Source organism: Xiphophorus maculatus, chromosome 1 (assembly GCF_002775205.1).
Source record: "Xiphophorus maculatus strain JP 163 A chromosome 1, X_maculatus-5.0-male, whole genome shotgun sequence".
In the NCBI taxonomy this organism is placed as follows: Eukaryota; Metazoa; Chordata; class Actinopteri; order Cyprinodontiformes; family Poeciliidae; genus Xiphophorus; species Xiphophorus maculatus.
In genome coordinates this window covers 2,069,871-2,094,195 of record NC_036443.1, presented here as the reverse complement: position 1 = coordinate 2,094,195, position 24,325 = coordinate 2,069,871, and the positions used below count along the sequence as shown (strand labels likewise).

The 24,325-nt window shown below is 37.8% G+C and overlaps 1 protein-coding gene across 3 annotated transcripts in view; it reads right to left on the bottom strand.

Moving 5' to 3' along the window:
• Positions 1 to 24,325, bottom strand: part of hdac7 (histone deacetylase 7) — a 76,491-nt gene that overhangs the window by 47,363 nt on the left and 4,803 nt on the right. For 2 of the 3 annotated variants that reach the window (XM_023331667.1, XM_023331669.1), the window contains exon 2: positions 6,594 to 6,659. The gene's annotated coding sequence lies outside the window, so the exon portion shown is untranslated. Of the gene's footprint in view, positions 1 to 6,593; positions 6,660 to 9,203; positions 9,395 to 24,325 lie in introns of those variants that run through there. The other variant, XM_023331668.1, reaches the window with a different exon arrangement.

The following is a 24,325-nucleotide window of genomic DNA, read 5'->3' as shown; positions in this document are numbered from 1 at the left end:
CTTGGTAAAGGTTAACGTCTTCCAGGAAAATAAAAGTTTCTTGAATATGCACCGTCACACTCGACAGTCTGCCAGGACAACAAAGGAAGAAGAGATTAGCATTCCTGCACATAATTTGTACTCTGGTCAGGGATGACTACAGACACAGACACATGCATGGCGCGGCCAAAGGAAAAGGGAAAGACAAAAAAAAGTCTTCTGTTTTGCTGAATCCACATTATATGCTTGCAAATTCAGTATTTGTTTTAAAGTACTGGGCAATTGCACTACTGGGGTAAGATATTTGTATAAAATTAGTTCAAGGGCTTAAAAACAAACCAACACTTGATACACTCAAAACGTCTTGAGTTTAAGCTAAAGCAACTAAATGAACCCTAAGAGACACAATATTCATAGAGAAAAATATGACATAAAGATTACACCATTAAACCCGTTATAAAAGTGTATAATTTGACGTGCAGTGATTATCTATTCCATGTTTCTTATTGTGTCATACTCCCACAAGAGTCCTTAAGATGTAATGTGGAGCAAAGTCGTAAAATGTGTCTCAAAGGAGGATCACAAAATGACTGAATTACTGCAAACAATTATTATTAACACAATGAAGGTACTTTGATGCTGGTAGCAAGTAGTTTATCTTGCAGTTCAGCTTCTATGTTGTTTAAGGTTGAAGAAGAAGAGGAAGTACAGAATGTTCTTATGATGCTGGTTGTCAGGAAGAGGAAGAAAACACACCTCTGTTGATATCATGTAGAGCAAATATTAGGTTATTTAATTAGACATTTTTATACATTTTTAGTTTAAATTAGTCATGTATTTGGAACACTATAAAACATGAGCCGTAATAGCAGATTAATAGGACACTGGCAGAGCCTTTAAAATGTCCAGAGATGGACCGAATCTCAAAGCAAAGAGCAAAAAAAGACATGCTGATGAAAGAAGCAGAAATTTTAAGATCCCAGAACAAAATACCTTATTTTTAACATGTTGCTACTGTTTAAATGTTGCTCTCAAAGATGAACATGTAGTTAGTCACACAGCAAAGAGAAGCCAGACATTAAAAATGAGCCAGGTATTTCTCTAATGTATACATTTCTGCACAATCAGAATGAAAGTACTTAACATATAATGCTCCATCACTGGCACTAACATAATGTCTCACACTAAGAAGTACCAGTAAATAAACATGAATTGTGTTGCAGTTGTCCAACCGAGCCTGAAGCTGCAAGCCTGAGTTGAGACAATCCATCACTCACATGCACACACTCGCAGTCACATGTAAATTCAGGAGTCTGGCCGGATGAAAGGAGATCCTGTTACATCCGAGCCCACAGCAAGCCATCCGATCCGAGGTCAGTGTCAGCCACCTCGCTGATCTGGAGTGAATGTGAGCTGAATCATTATTCTGTCCCGCGCTTTAGGCCAGACAATATCAGGATACAATGAGGGCTCTACTTTGGAAAACTTGTGACTAAGGCCAGACTGGTATGTGAGCAGCACTGGTCTCTACAGAGTCAGGTAACGGATTTTTGTCTCATCTGTGAACAAGATGAGAAGCATTCCTAGAATGCAAAAGTGAGTAAAAACATACAACAGGGGCTGAATAATAGGCATCAGTTGCTACTGTACTCAGTTTACAAGACTTTGGGTTTATTCCCCAATGTCATTTAAAGAACAATTTCTTGAAGCTAAAAAAAAATATATATTTTTTTTTATCCAAAGAAGAAGAAGGGTGGGACTGAGGTTGAAATTAAAAGGTTATTCCCCCCACCACCCACAACCCTCACAAACACCAAATGCCACAAAAATAAATCCCTGGCAAAAATAATCCCATCGACTTGAGTGAATTTCAAATGGATCAAGAGCGTCGACATGCATGTGCTTGTGAAAAAGGCAGAGAAAGACAAAAGGGGAAGGGGGCAGCGGGGCGTGTTGAGGGGGATCCAGACGGTGGGTGGAGGCCAGTAACAGAACAGATTCTCAGCTGACCACAGCAAGAAGCTGTCAGCTCAAAGCTTAATGCCACATAAATTGATTTGACACACTAATAAAATCTTACAGACAGGGTTACCTCAGGTCACACCGCATGCACTTAGTCTCCTTATCCCATTTACACCACAATACAGCTAATATGTTCAGCACACACACCGAAGAGAAATAAAACTATTAGATGACTCCATACACACACACACACACGCAAGCACGCCCACCCCCGCACACACACACACATACACAGTCTTGTGGGGCCCCACTGAGAGTATTATATAACATTAACCCTGACATATCAAGTGATTTCATGCACCTAGAAGCAGGACAATTGAGCCATTTGTTCAGCAGGGCAAAAATAGCCACCCCCCTCTTCAACGCCGTCTACTATTACTAGCATTACTACCATAACTGTGGCGCAGCTTGACTGTGCACTGCAGCTCAGCTTTAAGAGTCCCCATGGTTAAATATTACTTTAATGCCTCTGCAGAAGCTGATGTGGCCATTAAATCAGAATGATGAAGCCAATCAATTTTTGGGTGGAAACTACCATGACTTAATGACGTTATCCTATTAAGTACGGGGGGGGGTACCCTCCAAAAAAAAAACGCCACAAAAAACACTTTTCGCAGGGTAAATTTGAGAAAGTACAATTAAGTGCTAATCGAACCACTGACCCCCAGCTCCCAGAATATACCATAGTGATATATTTGCTGTTCACTGAAAGGCCGTCAAGCCTGTTGATTTAAAGTTAAAGTGTGGTCAGGTTACTTATTTTAAAAGAACACAGAATGAAAAAAAGATTAACAGAACTTTCTTTTGTTTTCACCAAGCTTTTTATGTTCTACTTAAAGGGATGATTAGTATATTTGAAATGGGGTTTTGTGAAGTCTTTATGGGTTACCAGAGTATAAACTGGAGGGGGAAAAGTGTTCAGAGTGCTCTTTGTTTGGAGAATCGGACTGAAACTCCATTGGTCGAAGGTGATTCAGCAATCTAAAACTTTCATTGCACCTTCAAGAACTTGCTAAATTCAGAGTTATATTTATTCAGGATCTGACTTCTACAACTCTAGGTTACAGGGTCCGTGGACCATGTTGGAAACACAGACTTCAACTAAAAAAAAAAAACTGTGTACTGTCAGTAATCAGCAAATTGGAAATCATATTGACTTTCCTAAAAAAAAAACATTTAGAAAATATTGAAACTGTGTAGTTACGGATGATTACTGACCAACTTAAAGACTGAGAGTACCCTACTTTGTACAATGTCTTTAAATAACCTTTTTTGACATTTTTAATCATTCTTTCTCTTTCTTTTTCATGATTGCAGTGTGAGGCCTGTAAATAACTCTTCCTCCTTTGGCTCTACAATGCAGCAGGAACAAGAACCAGCAGCTGACCAAAGTATTTGGAAACCACAACCAGGAGATACGTGATCTCAACTGCAGCTATTACAATCGACCCTGTTGTTATCTGTCCCTGAAGCTTTTCATACTCTGGTTTTGTGAACCAAAAGGAAAGAAAAAAGGGAATACATTTTAAAAAAAGGAAAAGGGACAAAGAAAAAGGGAAAAAAACATTTAAAACAAAGAGTTCAAGATTACTTTGTATTTTACTGTGGAGAGCTTATATTGAAGATTTTAGGGATTTTTTCCAACAGTATGTTAAAAATATATTTATATATTTGAAAGGTCTGCAATGGTACAAAATCTACAAGACTACGTATGTGGCATAAAAGTCTAATTAGTTGTTCAAACTATGTTGTTCAGAAACTGGAGATTTGAATAATCAATCGTAGCTGTTGAGTTCACAGACACAGAGCTACAACTACAAAATAACAATTTGCAGAAAATCTGCTGTCTTACTGAAGGGATGCTAAAGGCAATGCAGGCTAAATTTCCTTAATATAACACTTAATGTGAAATACATCCATCACACATCATTTGTGTCTTCAGTCAGACTCAATAAATTAAAATATGCACTCAGATGAGGCTCGTTTGGTAAATTAAAAGTACATTTTGGAAATAAAAACCTTCAAACAGATATTAAACATACTTTTCATTAGGCCCATATTCCTTGATTAAAAATTATTTCTTTATTACTGTAATATTCTATTCATCATATTAAGTGTATTATTCCAATGTAATATTCTAATCCTAAATGTTGTTTTTTGTTAGCAGCAAACAGAAAATCATCATAACTAACAAAAACTTGAATTGAGTTATTGAAACAAATTAACTAAACATTTTATTGCACTCTTCAATAATATTCATATTCATGAAATATGACAGCATGTTTCTAAAAAAAAAGAAAAAGGAAATGGACAACAGCATTTTAAAATCTACCATGTTTGGCACTTAAGATTTAGCAAAGGCGTCTGAAAAGCTCTGCATCAACTAAATAGACCTTTAGTTCTTTTTCAGGCACGGAAAAAGTAAAGACCAGCGTACCTTCAGAGGAACTAAGACATTGTGGTACAAACAGGATGTTCTCCTGGTAATCTGAAAGTATTTGGATGCAGTCTGTCAGGTTAGAACAGTTCTCTAAGCCTTAGCAATTAGTAAAATGGTGGTTTCTCATGTTGAACACGTCTAGACTCACACTGCTTCCACATTCAACTGCTTATAGCCATAATGGTCTAAAACCTCACAGGTAGATGTGACTGTGTGCTTTTGTTAACATAGAGAAGAGAAATAAATATTTTAAAAACAAGACAAAGGCAAAAAAGGTCCCTGTGTCCGTTGCCCTGCATGGACAACATACATGTAACCAGACTCTACAGCCACGCCATGACCTCACCGGGTTTTTCCACAGACACACACACGCACACACACACGCCCACACACGCAGAGTGGGTCCTGGGTTAGTGTACAGTCAGCGGAGCCTGGCACAGTGAGAGCCAGCTTCAATTCAGGGACATGTATTGTAATCCTACACAGTGTGATCACACAGGCGTGCTTCACAGAAAAGAAAACTAATCTAAAGTAAAAAGCAGGGACACAAAGAGACAACCGGGTGACTTGTTTCTTCATGGGTGGAGCGTTGGATCAAATTTTTGATCCACTGATCTGAGGTGAAGTGAAAAACAGTGAAGTCAACTCCATTCCAAGTTGCTGCACTGCCTCTAGAATCCCTGAGTCCGAGGAGGAAGCATGGAGGAAATATTTGGCATGGGGAAAAAGAGGAGCTGCTGTCATGGCAGGAAAATTTGATGATTATCATCTTAGTATCATATTCTGTTGTAGAACTAGGTGTCTCTTGAGATAAAAGATATCACAGGTTCACACCATGTCATACCAGTGGGAAGTCCTGAATTGTTCAATGTCTAACATTCAGAAGCTAAAAAATGGGGGAACTGCTTTGTAGGAAAATGGTTCATAATCTTTTTCTAACTAAGACCATTTTAGGAAACACTAAAGTTTCTAAGTGATATCATACTGACAGACATTTGGAAACAGTGGTACAACAGGATTTGAACCTTTTTTCTTTATTGGTGTTAGATGTCTATTTGAAGAGACCAATTTTCTGTTTCATTTTTCACAAAATTTGAAATTTCCAAGTTATAAGTTTAAAACTAAATTTCTCTCCAACCCTAGACTCAAAATCCAATATGACTGCTTTGTGTTTAAAACAAGGTGAGAGCTGAAGTGATAACAATTTATTTGCGTTTTTTGTATCCTATTAAACCTACAAACATCTTGGGATTGAAAGTGTTTCTTCATTACTTAAATGAATAAAATACAAAGAAAAACAATGCAGTTAACTTTTAATGCTCATGGTAATTAGCTTGTCACTTAGAATATCAATTAGCATGTTTACCCAAGTTTAAAATTAAAAGACAGTGAAACTATCTTAAATGTAATTCTCAGATCAATATTCCCCCTGATTAAGGGGTCACTTATTCTTGGGGGTGTTTTCTGGTGGTGAAGGTTAGGGTTGGTCTTATGCTTTATGTAAGGTACACAGGAACATTGTCAGGATTTATTTGTGCACAGACAACTTAACACAATAATAAATCTGAAGTAAGGAAACCTAGAAAAGAAACTTCTAAATTGTAAAGCTACATTGTACATGTCCACTGAGACAATTAAAACTCAACCTTTTAAACTAAAAGCAGCTTCAAACTTTCTAATTTGTTATGTGTTATATTTAACTTCAAACTTAAATATAACTTTCACACCTACGTTTTTAAGTGTCTGAGACCTGAACAACATGACCTGTGGTAAAACCCACACATCAACCAAAATGACAGAAGATCCTACTTAGCAAACTGCATCTTTCCAACTAGGCCAACACCTGTTCTGAACTTTTTATAGCACGACTTACAGAAGCATGAAGTTTAGATCATGTTGGAAAAACTGCTGTCACCCAAACGATGTAATGCTTGTGTACACGCCTCAAAATAAAAACACTGTTAAAGATGACAAGATGTCCCGAGGGCCTGACTGCAGACTGGCAGCATTTTTCCACATTAAGGTTCCACCGCTGAGGGCTGTGGCCTACCTTTCTTTGACTTACGGAGAATTTTAACACTTCGCAACACAGCTACTTATTAGGTTAGAGTCTGCATTTAGTACATTGTCCTTTAAAGGTTAAAAGTCCAACCTGTCACTGTGGTGAAGTATGGTGTCCTGTTTGTTTCTACGGTCTTCCCAGGGGGCCTGAATCCATCTGAAAATAAAAGAAGAGAAATAAAGTGTGAGAACAGCAGCATCCTTCCTTCAACTCGTTACAAGCAAAGAAAGTCTGACAAAATGTGACCATGTAAAGATCTGGCAACACCCCAATATTTCTCATCAAAGTGAAATTTGTCTTTCTAAGCAACATCTAGTTGCTTTTATTATGCAACTTTGCCGAAAGCAATCACTATGATCTCCAGGTGTGACTTGTTGGCTTTCACATGAAGAATAAAAGTAAGTAGTTCTTGAGTTGCTGTGTTGACAAAATCCATTACTAAACACTTCTTGCCTGGCAGAAGAACAAAGCTTGATTACGAGAGGACAAAGGGAACCTCTGTAATTTTTGAATTGTTGAATTCTTAGAGACTAAAGTTAGCATTTGCTTTATAGCTTTCTGTCACCACAAAACTAAGTGGCTAATTTAGATGTTTAATAAGGCAAGACTTGGCTTGAGATGGTTACTGGTGGTTTCCAAAGCACCATGATTTTCTGTCCTCCAGAGCTATACATAGTTAAAAGTCTTTTTCATTAAAACGAGAAAAAGTGCCAGAGTGAAGAAAGAGACTCTCACTTGTTGATTAGCTGGCTAAAGGAAGGATACTGCACTTTCTCTTTCTAAGAAGGAAAAAACATCAACACGTGTATTTCTAGTAGCCTAAAGCATGGACAGTGATGATATCCACCCTCTCAGTAAAGGTAACACTGTTGTCTGTTCAGCAGGATGTACCTGAGCAAATCACCTGACTATTTTAGCAAACAAAAGATTGCTTGTATGAAGAGTAAAACAACAAAAAGTTACAATATTCTTTTCAAACAAGCACATCAAAACTATAGGGGGTGATTTTTTTTCTGCATTTTTACTTTATGCCTCAAAATAACAACAAATACATTTTATGGACAAGAGATTGTAAAACTCAATATATAGGAATAATTGCTATATATTGTGCCTTATTTCAAAACACTTTTATGTTGCTCTGATGTTTTGGTTGTGTTAATACATTTAATAAAATAAAAGTGTGGTATTTTTTTCTCAATGTTATCATGCAGGATTTCACAGTACTAGGCTGGGCCAATCTGCACTACATTTGATAAACTCTTAGTCTGGTAAAAACCAGACCGTGTTCTACTTCACGTTGTCCAGAAGGTCTGAGCTCTGGGCTACCCAGAAACAACTGTTTTCTGGATGCATGGACTGTGTTGACATTTTAAATGTTATGTAATTAGCCAGTTCAACGTTATGCAGCTTACCGGAATCTGCCTGCACTGTAAACAGCCATCCTCCTCTTCAAAGAGAGAAGCTCGATCCGAATGAGGCAGCTGTTAATGTTAGTACAATATCTGGCAGTGTGACCAACACACACTGAATGGCTTTGTTCACCTCCTCTGCTGCTATTGTTCAAACTACAGGCAGACTACAATTCTAAAACAGTACAGGTATTCGGCATCATCATTGACAACTTCTTCTGTTTGCTGATTGGCCCAGAAATTCTACTTGAGGGAATCAAAGTGAATGGGAGAAAACCCAGACTGTGCTGTAAATGAGATATGAATCAGGTGGAATAGTGCAGGAAGGCGATGGCCAGGCTAACAAAATGTTGCTCAGAATCTAAAATGCTAAGATTGATCAAACCTCACTGGGATAATATTTTAGTTAATGGAAATTTCAACACAATAGATTTATGAAACTTTTATTATATTTCTAAAAATACACACACATAGAGACAAATACACAAATATAATTTTCAATAATTTTTTTGTAGCATTACAGCACATTATGGTGTAACTTCTGGTCTGAGCTGAACGTATAGTTACTCCACAACTCTAAGTGATCTAGGGTTTGTTTTGCACAATGGGAGATTCTATAATGTTAGGGCATGTGCAGCTGGGCACAGTGAGCTGCTCTTGCGATGCACAGTTCTGATATTTGGCCCAGATCTGGATGAAAACCACATACGGATCCTATAAAATGAGCGCACACTGCACCTGCATCTCTGAAATGCTAAGATCCTCCCTGTTGGACGAGTTGCTGCAAGGCTAAACTGACTTAAACAAACTTCAAACTGAAAAAAGACTTAAGATAATGATGTAAAGGCAAATAGCTAAGTTCAAAGTTTATTTATATGTTTTTTATACATAAAGGAAAGCAAATGTTCTAGCATATCCTCAGTGATTTACGCTGTCTCAACGGCACTTTTGCGTAAAAGTGCCTTTTTTCTGTCACTATTTAAACTCTGCTATTATTTGCATGATCCCCCATTGGGAATCTTACTGTAATAAAGGGATCGAGTGACCTGTGTACCAAGTTGAACCAAAAGCAACATGTTGCATTACCTTGAGAAGGTAGAGAGCTCAGAAAAAGAAGTTGATTAGTGGAAATCGTTGCGCTTCGCCGTGCGCTCATAAACAATAAAAACAAAGCAAAAAACCAGCGCAGGCAGCGACAAAACCTCATCTACTTTTACAGGCACAACAGCAGACCTGTGACACTCTAAAAACACAGTTCTCATCAGAGCGTTAAACCGGAGTTGCCTCCTACCTTGTGCGTAAAAAAGCAGAAACAAGCCACTTGATGGAAGTCCACACACTATGGAAATAATCCTGTACAAATGTCGAGTCAGTTGTAGAGCCGAAACGCAAGTCCGTTTACATCCGGGGGAAGCGTTAGTAATCTAAGGCGAAGTGATGGAGAGATCAGCTGGTGTCGGTGGAGTCGGCAGCATAAGAGGAACTGAAAGGGGGACTTAACTGAGACAAGTTGCGGAGAAGAAAGTCCGGCCCCTCCAGGGCTGCTCCCTCCCCTCCTTTTCTCCTCCCCTCCCCTGCGCAGCGCGACGCTCTCCCGTTGACAGAAATAGCAGGCGAGGCGGGCCCCACCAAAAATAGCCTCGACTTCACACACAGGACTTTAAAGACTATTGTTTTCCCCTGCGCGCACATGTGGGCCCCGAACAGTGCGCTGAGAGACTGGACTCCACGGCACTTCTGTGCTCACAGAATGTGAGGTGGGACTTTAGTGACCCCAACCCTGTAGCTCCATCTGCTGACGAAAACTTTTAAACATCTTTAAATGTCCACCAGAAAGTTGGGGACTGCTACAAATCTTAGGGTGGAGCACCGAAGACAAAAGCAAGAAAAGATGTTTTCCGATGTCAAAATTTGATATTTGGGTCCAATCAATGTTCAGAAACAAACAAAAAACGCCCTAATAGTTAATGTTTTCTAGAAACAACAGAATCCCCAAAATATTTTTACTCCTGGCAAGTTTAAATTTCTTTGGGTGTCGCCATGGCACCCCGGTCAGATCCAAATTCATTTTGATCATAAATGTTTGGTGATGAACTTTCTGGTTAAAAGATCTCCTTGCCATCACCCTAATGTTTAGTGTATGGATCATTTTGGCTGATTTGGCTAACATCAAATCAGCTGATTAACAAAGTTACTTTTGGCTCCATTAAAATTTAGTATTTTAAAATACGGCAACACTCCAAATTTCTAAACCAAAGCTCAAAAAGAGACAGAATGTTGGACAGCATATTTAATACAAAAAGACAAAAGTAATTAAACTTTTAAAACATGTTTTGTACATTAGATAAAAGATAGATAGATAGATGTTTTTCTCTGATTATGCCTCAGATATAAAAATGTTTACACTACTGTTTGCTGACATATTACTTTAAAGTTTTTTATTAACTGAATTCATTTGTTTTGCCTATATAATTGTCAAAAACTACAAACAAAAAACTGAACAAGCTTCTGTGCTCGCTAAAGATGCAGTAGGTAAAAAAATTCTCTGCAAAATAGACCCATAAAGGTCTGCAAATAACATCTCAGGAAACTTAACACATATTTAACCTCATTTGGCTTCCTTTTATATTTTTGACTTCCTGCCAGTAATGACTGTAGCCGAGAGCTTTAATCAGAAATGGGTCAAAATTGTAGGTTATTATAGAAGATAAAAAAGAATACACCGGATTCTCGCTCTCAATATTGTAACTTAATTTTTAAGTTCTAGAAGAAGGTCAATTTTAAAATCTAATGTAATGACTTGCTTTTTTTTAATGATACAACATATATACATATAACAGAGCAATTAAATATTGCTTTATTATTGTTTTTATTTTTTATGTGATGTGACTTTATATCTTGGTGTGGGTTGCATTAATTTCACTGTATAATTGCATATGATTGGAAAAAAATCTCAACGTTAATAAATTGAATGAATTTGTTTTTTCAAATATGTGTATCAAAAAACATATATACAAAGTTAAAACATTGATTACTATAACTGAAATAATCAGTGTTACACCATATTTCAGCAGCTGTGGGTATAATTGTTGTTTGTTTTAAATATTAGTTAAATTACATAATCGGATACATGTTTGGCTATGTATTGTAAAGCCATGATCTTTTCACTCCTGCTCATATCGCATCAGAATCTCTGCTTTACGCTTATGACTGAGTTACAATTATTTTTACTGAATCGTCACCAATAGCGGATGCAGAAAGGTGAAGCAAAAAGGTCTTCCAATCTACAAGAGGACTGAACTTCTGTATTCTTTAGTCATATTTTATACTGACCATCCATAGCATTCATTTATACCATATGCATTCATTCACATACCAAAATGCTGCTTGCCCAAAGACAACCTAACAACCTTTTTCTTTTCCCTATTATGGCTCCAAAATTTCTCAGAACTAAACAAAACATGCAGCATTACATTGTTTAGGGTTAAAACTGCACCTAATTTGCTCATGTGGTCAGATTAAAGCGTAATCTGTACAGTACTGAAGTTAATACAGGGCTGTGGTGAAACTAAACCCACCAGAGTACCATAACTCCCACTGGATAATCTGTGGAGAAAAACATAATGAAGATTTGTAGGAACCAGTACTGTAAAAAAATGTCCAATAATGTCATAAGTTGGGTTTCCGTAAATGTATTAAAGCCAATAATATAAATTGTCTTGAAAGCGAATGACAATAAAGATTTGCTAATTTAATAATAATAATAATAATAATAATAATGATGATGATGAGGTTAAAATTTGTTGACAATGTAACTACAGTAGAAGCAGGACTGTATGTCCTAGCATTTTTTCTCTTTTTTTAACAGTTTACTGATCAAAAACAGGGATAGTGATTGTCATAATTATAATTGCAGAGATGTTTACTCGGGCCCCACCATGTTTCCTTAATTATGGCTGTATGAGCCAATTGTTTTTTTTAATAGTTCTTCCACAGCATTTTTATTTAGAGTATTGTTTTGTTTGCTTAGATAACCAAGCCTATGAGTTCGCTTAAATCACATAAATCAGATAATTTTTGCTCAGTAAATTTGGTAATTAAATTATTTAGTGCAGAGGCCTTAAACTCCAGCAGAGTAACCTAACTCAGCTGCAACAAACCTGAAACAGATATTTGGTTATTAGCAAATATCTATAGAACATAACTACATGCTGAGGAAGTAAATCCATTCATTTGATTCAGGGGTTTGATCAGGGATGCATGTGAAAGCTAATGGACCCTGGGATTGGAGTTCAAGAGCTCTGATTTAGTGGAGTCCAAGAAGAGTCATGTGACTTATATGGTTTTTTTTAGTAACCACCAACTAATACTTAAACAGATTTTATATTATTGGGAGAATGTTTTTACAATAGAGGCAAGTTTTAAGTTTTATTACACTTTGAATACCAACATCTATGACATTTTTTGCAGGTTGATGCGGTAAGTTGCTTTGCAGCAAAGTCATATCTGTTAAACTTGATTGCAGTTAACAGTTATTCTCTCTGCAGTATGAATAAAAATGGCACTCTCAATCTATTACTGTTTGGTTCGTAACAGTGACAGGCTGGATGCCGTGCGTGTGAATGGACTGGAATTGGTCCGGCAGTTTGACACCAGCAAACGTCGTTAATTCTGCGCTCAGAACAAATCTGTACTTGCCGTTGTCAGACGCCCCCGCAGAGCAAGCTTGGCGGCCCCTGCTTGAGGAAGTGGAGCATCCTGTCAGCGCTAACACACTCGAGCACACCCCGTCACAGTCACCATGCAAGGGCTGCGGCAAACAATTTGACGCAATGCCTATGTACCGTCTCGGTCTTCCAAGAATCAGACGGCAGTTTTGCTCGCAGCAGTTACGGACAATGAGCGAGTAAACGCACTGAAATGTGGTCAGCAAGATCCTGTAAAATGTTTAGCTTAAATGTGAATCTAGGAAATTTAATAACATTTAGAACACATCAATCGACAGGAAATAAGCCACAGAATAAAAACTTAGTTTTAATTAAACAAGGAAACAAGGACAACCGCACTAAGTTGAGTTTGCAGATGCAAAATAAGCATAAAAATATTTTTAGAAATTGTCTTCACATTTAATCTTGCATCCTTGTGTGTTTTGTCCTTGAGGTACGTGTTTTTTTTCTTCATTTTGATGGATGAGAATCTGACCTTTTATAAGAGTTTCACTAGCAGTTGTGAATGTTTTTCCCCACTTTTAACCGTCCGCGAGTTTCCACAGAGTTCTAGCATCTGCATGCGTTTTATCCTTTTTTCCGATCTTCGCGTCAGCCGGGTCATCAAGTGATGCTTCAGACCAATACTGAAACCAAGAAGCGTGTGTCTGTCTTATGCTGGTGCTGCTGCACCGTCCGCTCGGGGTGCCTCATCAAGCAGGGGGTGAGGGGGGAACCCAAGGCCGTTCCCAGAAACCCTCAGTGTGCCTGTGTGTGTGGGGGGGGGGGTGTACAAAGCTATGCAACAGTGTATGAGAGAGAGTCCTCTCTCTCTCCGTGTGTGTGTTTTATCTGTTTGTGTGTGCAACAATATATGTTTATGGTGTGTATGTGTGGGGGTGCACACATGTGTGTATGTGGTTAGTCCATTGAATTACACAATCTACCATGCAGTCTGAATCACATCCGGTTTGAAGCCAAAAATAACAAAAACCACAGGGTGACAGAAAAGCAGCACAGCAGGCATCCGCCTACAGGGAGCGAGGAATACATCCATACACTCTCACACACGCACACACACACACACACGCACGCACGCACACACACACACACACACACACACGCACACACGCACACATACACGCACACACACACACACACACACACACACACACACACACACACACACACACACACACACACACACACACACACACACACCATCTAGCACTGGTCAGTTGCTATTTTCCTCAAACAACATCTAGAAAAGGTTATTTCTTGCACAAAAAGACTGACATACAGGACAGTTAGTGGTTTATTTCACTTATCAAACTACAAAAACTTAACAGAATATTGCATAATTTTTTGCTAGATGAATGACTGCATAGGGAAACATGGTAAATGCTTTCCTGTCAAAAAATTATGCAGAAACTTGGGGGAGTATGGGTGGTGTTGAGGTGGATGAGGACCCCGATTTACGGAGGTCCTAGAAACTAGTCTAGGGTTTGGTTTCCGACCATACCATCCTCACTGCACGTCTTCCCCCACCTTCTGTCTGAGCCCACTCTGTGTCTGATTACTGTCAATAAAGGCCCACTATAAGATTTTTCACACTTTGTATCATAAACTCTGAGTCTTTTTGGAATTCCTTTTGTCATGAACCAGCATCACTACCAATAAGAAGTGATTTGGAAAGAAAACCATAATTTTATTTTTGCTTGCAAATAATCTGAACAGTAGCATAAATGTTGTATTTGGAACCCATACTCTGATATGCCTGTGTAACAAATTATCTTTATAGGTTCATCTTTTGTGTAATTTAGGGTGATTTAGCACTTGATGGTCCAGTGGACTCTGTTCCATTGGGGACCAAAATTACAGCATTTGTTACATTTTCAGCTCCTGCGGTTCGCGTTCATGCTGCATTGTGTCAAACCAACCAAACTAGTTAAAAAAAACGGTTTCTCCTCCTTGCCTGTGGTGGTGCTACACCAAGAATGACTGAAGGAAACATGGACACCTCAGAAGACTGAACGCAACAACTTTCTTCATGAAATGTAACCAAATGGAGTGGCATCAGATTTTAGTGGTTTTATGATTTCTATTTTGTCTGGTAAAAGACCACGAGCCATTAGTCCTGCTAGCGTGAGACTAGCATGTTTGTTTGGCTGTCCAAATAACCCGACAGGCCGGACAGGGGAACATTAATCATATCAGCAAGTAGTCAGTAAGTCTGGAGGAGTGAGAGACAACTATTAGTCATGTGCTCCACATACCTGACCTTTATGGAACATTTTGAAGTACATGCAAGTCATTATGTGTATTGGAAAACTAACACTTAACATCATGCCGAATGGACCATTGTCAACATTGTCACATGGAGTGGGCTGAACCACCTGCAGCTCAATGTGACAAAGACCAAGGAACTGATGGTGAATCTGGTGGAGGAGGACCAGGATGCCGGCGACCCCTGTTACCGTCCAGGGCGTCAGTGTGGACATTGTGGAGAACTATAAATATCTGGTTTTCCACATTGACAAAAAACTTGACTGGGTTAAGAACACTGACGCTGCAGGAAGGGCCAAAGTCGCCTCTACTTTCTGAGGCGGCTGAGGTCCTTCAACATCTGCCAGACTTTGCTCAGAATGCTCTATGGGTCTGTGGTTGTCAGTGCCATCCTGTATGCTATGGTGTGCTGGGCAGCAGGCTGAAGGTGGAGGACACTAACAGACTGAACAAACTGATCCGGAAGGCCAGCAACATTGTTGCTTGGCCACCTTGGACAACGAGTCTCATCCACTCCATGATGAGATACAGGCTGGCTGGATACAGGAGCACCTCCAGCCAGAGACTCTATCAAAGTGAACCACAGAGTGCCACAGAAAATCATTTCTGCCTGCAGCCATTAGGCTTTATAATTCCCGGGTCGGAGCTAATTAATTAAATTTTTTTTTGCACTCATTTATAGATTATTTATTGATTAATATATTTGCATGTGAATGCTTGATATTTATTTATTTACATATATTTAGTCATTTTAAACTCTCTCATCACTCTTAGGTGTGTATATATTTTCTAAACTTTGTCTCATAAGCCTATATTTGCATTATTGATATTTAATACCTCAGAGGGAGTAGCTTGTCAATGAATAAGCAATTTCCCCTTGGGAATCAATAAAGTATATTCTATTCTATTCTATAATGCTGTGGGATGGGAAACCTGGTCATACATGATGTGAAGACAGATGGAGCTAAACAAAGGGAAGAAATCTTCAAGGTAAAAATGACTAAAAACGTACGCCACAAGTTCCAAATTAGAATTTTTGTTTTAAATGTGTGGAACTTGTACAAATTTCTTTTACCTCATTGTAGTTAAGTGTTGTGTCTCTGTGTATGTTTGCTGTCTGGAAACTTATTTGAGGGTTAAAATCTGCTAAAAAAAAAAAAAAAAGATAGCTATGGTTTTGTACCATATCTATTTCTAAGAATTAATAAAAAGACATTTGAAAGAATAAATGTGTGGAACACATTGAATTATTGTCCATCCTCTTCACATTCAAGCACTGCTTACAATCTGTAAATTACATCAATAAAATAAATACATGGTTGCAATGTTGCCAAATATGTAATGAGGGTGAGCGGTACTGATAAAGAGAAAACGGTCCAGAACTGAAGCAATGTCAGCTTGTGCAAAGAAAAACTGCAGTGTTAGAAACCTGATCAGTCATCCTTCAGATGTAAATTAAAATGAAGTGATACAGTTAAAAACAGCCAGTCTGACGTACACGGTGCTTTTTTTCGGTACTATATGGGGCAGGATGTGGTCAACTGTGTGCTACAAAGTTGCCTCCCACCTGCAGAGACGTGCTTCAGCTTCTACACAACAACTGACAACAAGAAGTCTGTAGAAAACTGGAAAGCTGAGACTTTACTCTGTCTCACATTCATATGCCATCATGAGACGTTACGAGGTCAGGTTTCATTTTTTACTTGAGTAAACATGAATGAGCCTCTTTTTATGTAATCTTGAATGATAAGACCCCTAATTTCTTGTAATTAGGGAAGATAGAAGTTTCGGTGAACGGCTCGTACTTTCCTGAAGCAAATATCTGGAAAAAATTGAATTAACACAAATGCAAGAGAACGAAAGGTCACAGAGGAAAAGAAGAGAAGGGATCAGATGGGGGGGAGAGAACTGTAATAATGTTTGGCCTTGGTCTGCCAGCGGGGTCTTTCCCCTTAAGAAGCCAGAAGGAATGCAAAGAATGCTGCATGAGAGACAGAGAGAGAGGAAAGAGCAGATGAGAGGGGGAGCAGACAGGGAGGAGAGCAGGAACAAGAAACGAGGAGAGAGGAAAGGAAGAAGGGAAGGAGCCGGGGAATCCAGAGGAAGACAACATGATGAAGTCAGGGAGAGAGAGATAGAAACGAGGAAGAGGTTTCTTATCTGTGCTGGGCTAAGTAAACACAAGAGCAAAGAAGATAAAAATAATAAGCCTGGAAAATATTTGGAAAGAGGAAAAACGTGTAATCTCTGCATGTTTTTATTTTCTGTGCTGATGGACATCAACGTACACGTGTGTGTTTACATATTTGAGTCTCTTCCTGAAAGATGGAATCGGGGTGTGTGTTACACTGCAAAACACAAAATCTTGCCATGAAAGTTTAGTCTAGTGTCTAGTGCAAATATCTTTGTACACATGAAATAAGACCAAACTAATTTACAAGTAACTTTTCAATGAGATAGGAGATTCGTTTTAGTAAACAATTCCTTAATATTAATAAAAAGTTACACTGGTAGGTAACAAAACATTATTCCCATACATTAATCTGCCAATGGAACTTGTACTTTTTAATCAATATTAAGGGTTGACTTAAAACAAGCTTCTACTTGCTGAACAGTTACTTATAAATTAGTTTTATCTTATTTCAAGTGTACTAACATTTGCACTAGAAACTAGACAAAAATACTTGGTGTCACTGCGTTTTGCAGTGTAGTTAGTTTCTGGTAATGTCAGCACTGGGAAATTTTTCACTTTCCAGAAAGAGAAGATTTTTTTTCCTCTTTTCTTTAGGTCTGCCTCAGCTAGCTGATGAAAGCTGCAGAGGCTACAGGTCTGCTTAAAGTAACAAGTGCGCATAATGCTGCTATTAAGGAAGATTACACGTTTACACGTCACGGGTCCGATCTCCCTGAAAATGCGCTGAAGCCGCAAAATAAAACTCTGTAGCGAAGGGATTTAAAATTTCAGACATTATCCTGCCATCGAGCGTATAATTTCTGTAAAAGCATAAGATTTGTAGTAACAACACTGATTTAGACATCAGCCTAAACAGCAGCCTCGCAGTGCAAAGCAACACATGTTTGAAGCTGGTTGTTGAGGTTGTCACAGCCTGTCCTGCAGCACATGCTACTGTAAATGAGTTCATGTTGGTACAAGCTTGTGATGTTCAACCCAGAGATCAAAATCTGACAGTTTCACTTGATCAACAGGTTAAATAAAGAAAATTTCAAACTCTTCTTCAACACTGTTCAGTTGCAGAATGTAACTGGTGAAGGTTACATGAAGCATCTTTTTAAAGCTGCTTCATGTAACCTTTAAAAAAAGTCTTTTACATATATTTTTTAAAACTGTCACCATCATGATGATTTAATATGAGACAGATAATCTGTGAAAAGATTAATATCCTCCACCTCCTCCCTGAGCTCTTAAAACTACATCCTTTATCATTGGACTTGTATTCATTTCCTCTCTTTTTACCTTGTTATTTGTGACATTTAACAGTTTGTACACAAGTTTATAAGTGCCGAGAAAGTAAATTAAGATTAGGATGTCAGACATCAATAAAAATTTGGAATTGATACAGGCCAGGAGAGGCCTGGTCGGTGCAGATGTTACACAAACCATCACAAATTTCTGCTGCTGGCTGAAATCCTTAGCGCTGTCAATCACTCTTGTGCTCACCCTTTCCACTTGCTCTTTGCTAAGCTACAGCTGGTTCACCACAACATATCTAGTTAGCGTGGCCACTAATGATTGCGGATAAATGGATTTCCTGGATGGATAAGTCGTTTTTACTCCATTAGCATAAGGTAGATTGACAGTGCTAAGACCCTCCCACTGGTTTTGATTGGTTGTTTTTGACCGGGATTTTTTTTTTTTTTTTCATTTTTTCATAAAGCAATAGCAGCACAAAGAGGAGTTGGAGGAGATCCATTTTTTAACACACTGTTTCAAAACATACTGCACAACATAATGGCAGTTTTAATTAATGTAGAAAAAATATATTTTTGTAAATGTTACATATTGCAACTTTAAAGTGATTTATAAGTAAGATAGTATTGCATTGTATTGTACTGTAATATTGAACCAATAAATAAATGAACTGTTGTACCAGGTGGATAAAGGATAAGAGTGAAGATAATACATGTAAAAACTCTTGGTTGCACACAAATGGTAATTTACAATTAGTGGTCAGATAGGCTGAAAGTCAAAAACAGAGATGATTAATAATTTATCTAAATTTGTTTAGTCTATCCATGAATCGTAATGTATGAAATGGGAACATCATAGCACTTTTTGAAAAAATCAGTTTTTCCCCATCAAAGTGATTTTTGTTTGTGCTTGTGAGTGCTGTCAGATATATCAGCGTTTCAACTGAGAGCTACAAAAATCGGAAGCCATTGGAGGATTTAGTCACATTCTTGATTCTGTGCAGATCTTTAAATCAATGACCAAAAAAAACCATATTTAAAGAGTAATCAAAAATGGACATGTTCCTGAAAAGGCTGTGCATTCTTTAGTGTGTTCAAGCTGTTACTATGGTGTGTGACTTTGAAGAGATTAGCCCCACAGAGGGCCCCGATGACATGTGCACAGAAAAACAGCAAGTTGCTGACAGACATTTTCCACAACTTTACAGCCATATCATCACCTCTTAACAACGCTCAAAAGTTCAGAGAAAGAAATGTTAACTCTTTTTCATTTTTTAAATCAAAAACCACCTAAATTGTTAATCTCAAAAGAGAATTTTGGTGATAACAAATTTGAAACTGCTTAATTTTTTATTTTAAAGTATTGTTCATTTTAAGCTAATTTGAACCTGTTAAAAAAATCACTTAAACTGTGAGTGAACTCAGGCTCAACGTCCACAGCAGAGAAAAAACGAGTGTGTAATGAAAGGCTGTAGATCTTTTACACCCTCGAGATATTTAGAGCTTTTAAGTTGGCCAAAACAAAGCAGGAAGCCATGGCAACCACAAGAAAATCCCGGATATATCTCGGCAGCAGACACCCATGCAGAGAGAAACTCTCAATATTCTAATCGTATCAAAACTCAACCCTTATAACACCCACCAATCTGAACAACAACAACCCTGAGAAGCGTGAGAGTATGACTAGGAAACACCCAGACAGGCCTAAAAATAGCTCTAAACTCATTCCTCTTCTCTCGTTTTCAGTCCTGCACTCTCCGTCTAATTTTGTTTTCACCTTTGTCATGATAAAACCCAACAGTAGGAAAGAAAAAAAATGAGATAAGTTGATGTTCCTCTACGGAAAATATTACCTTACCGAAGAGCACATGAATGTGAGAACAGCAGACATGACTAAATGATGGAGAGACTAACGAGTATTCAGCCAGAACCGTTGCACCAGGGGAAATTCATCGTCTCACTGAAGGGGAAAAAATACTCGTTGGAAGCATGTTCAGTTGACACGATAAAACTGATGATGCATTATCAAAATGTGTTTGAAAATGTGGAGATTGTTGGAGGGTACTGGAGCGCTACTTTTCCACAGTACTGTCCAATTCTAGGGGTTTGTTGTTTCTTGGTGACAAAGTTGTGAGTTTGTTTGGATTCGGGAAGCCTAATTAGGCTGCAAGTGAAGCAACAAAAAGTCACATGGACTCACAAGTAGAGTGTTTACAATGCAGTTTTTGCAACCTGTCATCCTTCGGGGAACCATTTAAACAAACCCAATTGCAGCCTTTGTTCAAATTTGAGCAGAACATCACGGGGGGAAATGTTGAACTTCTCCTGTTGAGGTTTATCGGAAAGGGTTTAAAACTTATTTATACAGCAAAAACACAAAATCTTACCAAGTATTTTAGGTCTAGTCTGTAGTGTAAATATCTTAGTAAAGTTGAAATACGGTAAAACAAATTTACACGTCACATTTCATCAAGATATAGAGCCTTGGTCAGAGTAAATATTTCCTTTATATTGATGAAAAGGTGATAGTTCTGTTGGCAGATTATTTCATTTATAACTTGGGAAAATGTCTTGTTAGATTATAATAAAAGGTTTTTAATCCCTTCCAGCAGACTAGGGTTTATTTAGTTCAGTTGAAATATTTTAAGGTTTTATTGGCTCTTGTGGTCTTTATTTGATGGTGAATTGACAGAAAAGTGTGTAGAAGACATGGGGCAAAGGTCACCAGGCCGGGAATTGAACCTGCAACGACCGTGTCAAGAACCAAGGCCTCCATAAGTGGGTTGTGCTTAACCCCTACACCATCACAGCACCCCTACTTCAGTGGAAATGCATTTCAACAATATTTGTGGAAAAAAAATTTTTACAAGATAATCTTTTTCTATTACAAAAACATGCCATCATTTCAACAGGTGGGTGTATACTTTTCAGAGATACTGTAGCATTTTAATTCATTAACATTAAAGTTAATGTTAAAGAATTTAAAAAAAAATTAAATAAAAATATTAATTTAATTTTTTTTATTAAAATTTAATTTTTTTTTTTTTTATTGTGATTCTGTTTCAAATAAAAGCAACTACATACATTTTATGATAATGCCTGTGTATTACCATAAAAGTTTTATTTTGGTGTATGAAGAAAATAAAATACTGTTTCATGTTTCATTTAGAGTGCAGATGTGTTGCTGCATTAGTTTTTATTTCATAAATGATAAAATATTTTTAGACTTGGTCTATTCACAATGTCTCGGCTGAGACAATTTCACACACTATGCTAATGAACATGCGGTGACATATGTAGGGGTTTTCCATCAAAGCAGTTCTGGTGTCAAAACAAGGATGGTGCTAAACCCAGTTCATAAGGCAATGAAGTTCACACTGAACTGAAAACAAACTGAACTGAACTGATCGCAGTGAAGGGAGACGGTTTGAATGAATCTTATCAGTTGGTTTTCCCTGTTAACAGATGTCTTAAAATCTCTCAGTTGGAAAATGCTGTTTCACACATCAGTTGATGTTTATGTGAAACACAGATTGGAATTTTGTGAATGACGCTGGAAGTGAGAGATACAAACAATCAAGTGAAGTCTGTAAACACCAGCTGGTCGTGTTCATAAAAATGCTGACTAATTCCTCCTGATTCACCAGACAGTTTTGTCCTGAATTAAAGTAAAACATCCTGTCACTTCTGAATTTTCTATCCGACTAAGCCCAGATAACACCACAGACTTTGTCTTTGAGGATGTTATCTGCAGAGGTTCACCCTGTAGTGCTTTAAAAGTCTCAACTGGCCACTTTTCAAAGGGTGAATGTGAATTTCTGGCAACTTAAACAGAAAACTAGGGTAATATTAACTTTGATGGTGTCTTTAAGTACACTTTATATAAGCAAAGAGAGGAGACGATGGAATTCATATGCTAATTAATGCATGATGCCATCCATAAATACTTAACTGTTGTTGTAAGAGTTCATCTTGTGAAAAAAAAAGAATGAGTGTGACTCAGTTAAATTTAAAACTAGTTTAGATTTTTTTTAAAGGTGCAGTATAATGTATTTTCCAGGCACACTGTGCCATTTTAAACGACTATAAAATAACTATGCAAAAAATGCTACTGTATATAGGTCAAATATGGCTTAAAAGAAATCTTACTTTGTAATTTATTGACTTGAAATTGGGCCCTTTTCTCTTTAAAAGCTTCTGCTCTTTCTGAAACTCCGCCTTCAGGAAGTCATCATAAGATGGTTCTTCTATTAACCCTCTAACAACGTTTTTACCTGCCTTGCAATGTGAAGCAGCTGATATTATTAGTTCAGCAAATTTATAGTTCCTCCAGCTGTTTGCTAATTGTTGCTGGCTAGTCTGCAGGAGCTGAATGGGGGAGCTATGGGGGAGAGCTGCTCTGTGAGGCAGGAGCTCAGAGGTTTGGAAACTGTAAATCAGAAGAGGAGTTGCGTCTCAAAGGCGGGGCTAGGTCCACCCAGGCGTTTTGCACAGCTGAATGGTTGCCATGGATATTAATTGGGGTTTGCGATGAGCCTTTCTGACTATGTCTACAGGTTTATATCTACCATTCTGGAAGAAGAATATTATTTCCAAGCAAATAAACCAGAATGTATTTAATCTTAGAATGTTCCTGTTAGATGTGCAATAAAAAAAAAAAGCTCTAACTATAACAGAGTTACTATAACTCTGTGATTATCTGGTATTGCAAGAGATTGAATAACTTTGTTGTGATTGGATCTTTGGAAAAGCAACAGATCTGCACAACTTCAGCAACTGATTGCATTGGGCAGAGTCCCATTCCTGTTCAGAGATCTGAAGCAGCCAGATTAAAAAAACTGAAAAAACGTAGGAGTGGTTCTGGGATAATTTTTCAACTCAACTGTTTTCTTAGCTCTCAGCCAGATAATATCAATGTTATGTTTGACTATGATTCTAATAAAACAGGGATGATTCATAATCTTCACACACAACCTGTCTGGCTAAGATAAGGTGCAGGAAGATAAACTAGCAGGGAAATTTGCCTTGGCTGCTGATGATACAAGTGGATGGTAACAGCATAAAACATCTTAGTGTTTAAATTACACACTATAAAAAGCCTTTATTCCACACTACTAGTTTATTAGGAGAGGGAGAACGGCACATCTGTGTCTACTATCTGTCACTGATGAATGATGAACTTGGGTTTTCTCCAGGGCTTTCAGTGAAAGCTTACACTTCTCCTCGCTGCTGTGCCCTCTGTGGGAAACTTTAGAGAGCGTATGAGGGAGAAAGAGAGACAGATGACTTTTCCTCACAGGATATCCTGTTCTAAGTTGAGCTGCCGGGCCTATTCTGACCCCTCGACCCCTCTTGACTCCTGACCCGACCGTAGTTTAGACTCACATCTCCAATATTTCCTAATCACCTCAAATCTCGCAAGCTTTGTTGTCATCTTTGTTTTCTCTTAGGTTTATTAAACAGAGTGGCTCTGATTGGAAAGCAGCTTCAGTCTATCGGATGTAATGACATGGGCAAATCTTTAAACTGCAAAAACACAAAATCTTACCAAGTATTTTTGGTCAAGTTTCTATTGAAAATCTCTTTGTGTACTTGAAATAAGACCAAACTAACTTAAAAGTAGCTTTTCAGCAAGATACATGGGCTTGTTATATGTCAATAATTCTTTACTGTTGAAGAAAAATTTACAGATATAAGTGGAATAATATGTCAGTGGAACAAGACATTAAAGTTAATAATATTGGAAAAATGTCTTGTTACATTGGCAGAATATTTCACTTCCAAAAAACTATTTCATCAATATTAGGGAATGATTGACCTAAAACGAGCTCCTATCCTACTGAAGAGTTATTTGTAAGTGAGTTTTGTCTTATTTCAAGAGTACTAAGACATTGTCACTGGAAACTACACAAAAATACTTTGTACGATTTTGTGCTTTTACAGTGTAGGATTAATGCACATGGCTGCTCATTTTGTTTGCATGACTATTATT